Raw genomic sequence first — 6,000 nt, 5'->3', positions numbered from 1 at the left:
GACGAATTTATCGAGGGAATCTCACAAAGGGGGATAGCTCATAATACTGTCTCACAAATCCATAAATTGAAACAGAAAGATGGAGAATCTGTACGAAAAGCAGCCCTAAGACTAAAAAGATATGTTAAGTTCTGTCCTGTGGAGGAACTGCCAACTCAGTCCAGGCTCATGCTGATATTCATCCAGGGACTAAGGAATGCGGATCTCCAGAAAGACTTACATATGAAGAGGGGCACGACGTTGAATGATTTGACCAAGGAAGCTCTTTACCTTGTGGACAATTGTGCGGTCTACAAAGAGAGGGAGCTCAAGGACCTTAATGACGATTCGTCTTCACAAGAAAGTGGAAGCAAGTCTTCTAAGACAGCACCGAAAGGGGAAGTAGCTGTAAACCAAGAGCAGCTTGTAGATGAAGTGCTAAAAAAGATTAACTTGTACGCCAAACCCCAAGCTAAACAACCCAAGTGGTGTGCTATTGAACAAAAATGGACAAACCATGGGACCGAGAAATGTTATTATAACAAGGGATATGTGAGAGAGAGACCTTATGCTCCCTAAGCTCCGGTAGCTTCTCCTCAAGCTCCACCGATGCCTAGATATCAAGCAGGCAACCTACCAGGACCTGTAGGTGTAGAAAGACCACAACCAGTGTTGGGGCAACAACCACCCCTACCGGGATTACGACCAGTCGGTATAAGATACACACCAATCGTAACCGAAACAGAGGATAAGGCTTTGGTGCCTATGCATACATATTATGAAGATCCTAATGGATATGCGGCAAACCCTGTCTATTATCCACCGGAAGAACCCTCGACACCAGAACCATGGAGCATGATAGGAAGTACAGGACCACCAGCAGCTGCATAGGCAGCAGGAGAAGGAAGATTTAGCTTAGATGAACAAACATTGTTGTTCATAGCTAATGGGGGCATGGGCGGACAGAGACAGGCATACCAACAAACGGGAGCTTAAGGAGCACCTCAACAACCCAAGGGACCCTACTACAAGTGTGGTAGAGACCATTGGCTGAGAGACTGTCCTCATGATGAAATCATTAGAGTCAACGCATATTGCATTGAGTGTGGAGTTACTCATTTGATTCTTGATTGCCCTAAAAACCCGAGCAAAGGAGCAAAAACCACCTTGAACATACTAGAAACAGTACCTTCCAGTGGAGGGTCGGAAAATGAAACAATCATACCTATTCAGGAAGTAACACGAGCCCAAGCTCAAAGAATGACGAACCAACCCATAGTTGAAGAGCCAAAAACGGATGCCCAAAGTTCAGAAATGAAAGATCAGAGAAGCACTTGGAAAGCTAGAAAGGCGCGTATGAAAGCTAGGAAGGAACGAGAGCAAACAGCTCTATTCGAGGAGTTGAAACATACAAAGGATAGATTAGAGTGGTTAGAGGATCTTGCTAGCTTAAGTTCACACACCACGGCAACCATAGCACCCAAGGAAATAGCAGAGCCCAAAAGTGCGGGATCAGGAGGATCTGTAATGGCTGACAAGGTAAATGAGCAGTTGGATGCGCTTCTAAAGGCTTATGAAGCTAGACTTAAAAAGAACCAAACCTAGGAGCAAAGGTGGATGACTTATCCATATGCGGAAATAGAAAAACAAAAGTTGGAAATGTGTAAAAGGATGATTGAAACAGCTCAAAATTGATGGAAGACCCACTGGGTAAACCTGCAAATTGGCATGAGGCACCGGCTCCAACCCCTATCCAACCAACTTTAGAGGAACAAGTAGAAACAAAGGAAAGACTCACTAATGCCTATGAGTCCAGAGGAGAGCCTATCACAGTGCCAAATACAATAGATGAGGCAAGTGACACGTTCCAGCCTAAAACATTGACAGAAATGTGTAAGGACTGTAACGGTCTAGACCATCTGTGGAAGCAAATCCATGAGGCCAACGAGACCAATAGGATGAGTAACCACATGAATAGCACGAGAAAAGAAGAGAATGTAACCTTACCTCCTATTGAAGAATTTGAGGCAAGGTCACAAATGAACTTTGAGATACATTCACAAGGGGGAGACCAAGGATCAATTAGTTCGGGGCACATCTAACCAGACTCGCTGAGAACTTTACCCTCTTACCTAGGAGAGTATGAAGCCAAGTCGGAAGTGAGAGCAATCCCATCTCAAAGACTTTCTTCTAACAAAGTGATGGATTCGGAAGGATTGATTGAGTTGTTGTCCACTCCGGTGGCATGCACCATCACATTAGCATAACTCCTAAGGTTACGGCCAAACATGTGGACCACAGTAGGTAAATGCCTAGAAAAATTTGGAGTGAAAAACCCCACCTTGAAGCTACAGGAAGGGATCAGAGAGTTGGACAGGCCTCAACTAAACACTAGGCCAGTACCATTAAACAAGGTTGGAGAGTATTGCGAGGGAGAAGATGGAAACACCACGCTACCAGTAGAATTCCAAGGAGTAGTGTCCAAAGATATTCTTGACAGTGGAGCGGGAGTTGCTATCGCCACCAAGGAAATCTGGAAAAAATGGGAAAAACCAGCTTTGAGGGCTACCAGAATGAAATTGCAATTGGCAGATGGGTTCATGGAGAATCCTCTAGGACTTTTAGAAAAAGTGATTTTCACTTCCTACGGAATCGAGTATGAGCATAGATTTGCAATAGTCGATTTCGACAAAAAGAACAATTATGAGATCGACCATTCATGCGACAATTGAAGATGGTCCAAGATTGGGGTTACGACCATATATACCTCAGACATAGTGAGACAACAACTAAAATACACCTGAAAGACCATAGTTACAAAGATGTGAACCAAACACCTGTGGAAGAGTTTGATTCAGCTACAGTAGTAGGATCACAACTCCCGGCATGGTTAGGGCAACAAAAAGAGCTATGGATGTGTGGAGCTTCACATTGTGGAAGCTTAAGAAGAGAGGAATGCGTCTTAGAGATAACAATTGAGGACAAGGAGTATATTCCGGAACCTTTCCCTGAAGATGCCTTGGAACCTCTAGAATGGAAACACATACTAGCAACATTGGATGTCTGTACCATTACAGATAGTCCAACAACAAAATTTTGTGATAAGAATGGCTATGATGTGCTACTCTACTACATGGTAAACATTATACCAGGAGAAGATGAGACGGTAGAACCACCAGAACAAGAAGAGTTTTATAACTCCTCTGAACATCTGGAAGTAAACGATGATGCAGATAATGAATGTTCATACACCTCAAGTGAGTGTGGAAGGGAAACCGAGAATATCAAGTTTTATGATTTTGCTAATCAACACCCTAGACGCCAGGAACGCTATAGGAGGAAACAAGCAGGAAACAAAGTGAGAGAGAAGCTAATGCCCAAGATAAAAGGTAAGACTCACTATTTGATGTTTGTAAAAGCAGAGGATTGTGTAAAAGATCACATATCAGGAAGATTCTCAAAAGATCGAAAAGAAAGAACGCGAGAGGAAATAAAACAGGAACGAAAGCTAAAACAGAAACAAAATCACAAAAATCTCAAAAATAAAAAAAAGAAACAACAAAAGACCAAGAGTGGACCAAACTGGAGTGTAAACAGAAATACCAAGAACTGAAACGGTCTTTAAGAGAGATATGGACTACTGAAGAAGATAGTGATGGTAAAGAGAAGTCAGAAAAGGTGAACATGAATGTACCATCACACTATCGGAAATTTACTATCCAGAACAGAAAAATCATCACCGATCAGGGAAAGAACCAACCAAGAATCTTACGATGGGCCAGAAAATGCAAAAAGGATAGACCTTGCAGAACCAGGTGAAAAGCTTCAGCCGGTCTATATAGCCAAGGATTTAAAGCCTGAAGAAGAAGAACGGCTAACACAACTTCTCAAGAAGTATAAATATGTGTTTGCATGGTCGTATAAAGACCTCAAGGGAGTTGATCCATCGATATGCCAACATACAATTCCTTTGAAATCAGATGCAAAACTTATCAAACAACGTCCTTATACATATAATGACACATTTGCTAAACGAATCAAAGAAGAGATTGATAAACTGATGGAAGCTGAATTCATCTATAAAATCTAACATACAGATTGGGTGTCACCCATTGTGGTAGTTCCCAAAAATAATGGAAAACTGCGAGTGTGTGTAAACCTCAAAAAGGTAAATGCAGCCACCATAAGGGATAATTATCCCTTGCCAATCACAGAACATGTACTCGAGCGGGTGGCCGGGAAACGGGCTTATTCCTTTCTGGATGGGTTTTTAGGATACAACCAACTGGCAATAGCAAGGGAGGATCAACACAAAACAGCGTTTGCCACAGAATGGGGAATTTATGCGTATCGAGTTATGCCGTTTGGCTTAACTAATGCCCCAGCTACCTTCCAAAGGTTAATGGCGCATGTGTTCAAAGAATACCTAAGAATATTCTTAGAAATTTACATGGATGATCTTTGTGTGCACTCTCTTCTACGAGAGGAACATATTGACCATTTGCAAAAGGTCTTTGAAAAATGCAGGACAAATCGAATCTGTCTTAACCCAAAAAAGTGTATATTCATGGTTAAGCAAGGCCGCATCTTAGGACACACTATCTCAAGAAATGGCATAACAACTGACCTAGACAAAGTCAAAGTCATTGTAGACCTACCTAGGCCTACTAATACGAAACAAGTGCAATCCTTCATGGGACACTGCGGCTATTATCGAAGATTCATATACATGTACGCGGTTATCGCACAACCTTTGTATCGTTTGCTAGTCAATTTAGATTGGACCGAGGAGTGTGAAACTTCATTCCAAAAGCTGAAGAAAAACCTTATATCAACACTTGTACTGAAGGCACCAGATTGGGAAAAGATATTCCATGTTCACATTGATGCTTTTGCATATGCCATTGGAAGTATTCTAGCTCAGCTTGGAGACGGAACAATGGATTTTCCAGTCTGTTATGCAAGCCGACAGCTAAGCAGTGCGGAAAAGAACTACACAACCACCGAGCAAGAAGGGTTAGGAATGATTTATGCTGTAAAGAAATTTCGGCATTATTTGCTCGCAAACAAATTTGTGTTCTTCACAGATCATCAAGCTCTTTTGTATCTGGTAAATAAACCATGTAATACAGGGAGAACTGTACGTTGATTTATTATATTTCTAGAGTTTTACTTCACAGTGGTGGTCAAAAAGGTTAAAACCCATCTACGAGCGAATCATCTTTCAAGGATACACAATGGGAAGCTCCTGAAGGAGTAGATGATGACATACCAGATGCTTATCTTTTCAATATTGAAATGGTACCCAAATGGTCTCAGGGAATTGTTAGCATTCTTTCCTTTGGAAGTGGGTTTGATAACACGGAATACAGATCCAGACAACAAACAATTCGAGAAACAAAAAACTTCCAGTTGATAGCAGAACGGCTGTATCATCTTGGATCGGACCAAATCCTATGATTATGTATAAATCCGGAAGAATTCGAGTGATACCTTGAAGAAGCACATGTTCAGGATAGTGCATTTCATTGTTCAACAGTCAAAACACACCATAGACTGAAACAATTAGGATTTTATTGGCCAACTATGTATGCGGACTCACATTCTTATGTTACCAATTGTACTATATGTAGTGCAAACGACCAGTGGATCACGCGACATTGTTTCAGATAAACATTGCACCTGCATGGAGTCAATATATCATTGATTTCTTAACCACCAGGACGTTCCTTGAGAAAATCACAAGAGCACGGAAAAAAACTATAGAGCTGGAAGCTCGTGACTTTCAGTTCATTGGGAACCAACTCTATAAGCGAGGAAAGGACAATCAACTTAGAATCTGTGCAAGTGAAAGCGAATACCTGCTGATTCTAGAACATGCACATAGCAGAATAAGTGGAGGACATTTTGCGGGCGATAAGACGACAAAAATTGTCTTAACCGCATGAATTTGGTGGCCTATAGTGCACATGAATGCTGAAGAGTTTGTAAAGCGTTGTAACGCATGTCAGCGCACCAAGG

The sequence above is a fragment of the Adiantum capillus-veneris genome, chromosome 23, assembly GCF_014529385.1.
Source record: "Adiantum capillus-veneris isolate H3 chromosome 23, ASM1452938v2, whole genome shotgun sequence".
NCBI classification, from domain to species: Eukaryota; Viridiplantae; Streptophyta; class Polypodiopsida; order Polypodiales; family Pteridaceae; genus Adiantum; species Adiantum capillus-veneris.
The sequence above is the reverse complement of the archived record's forward strand: the minus strand, read 5'-3'. Positions refer to the sequence as shown.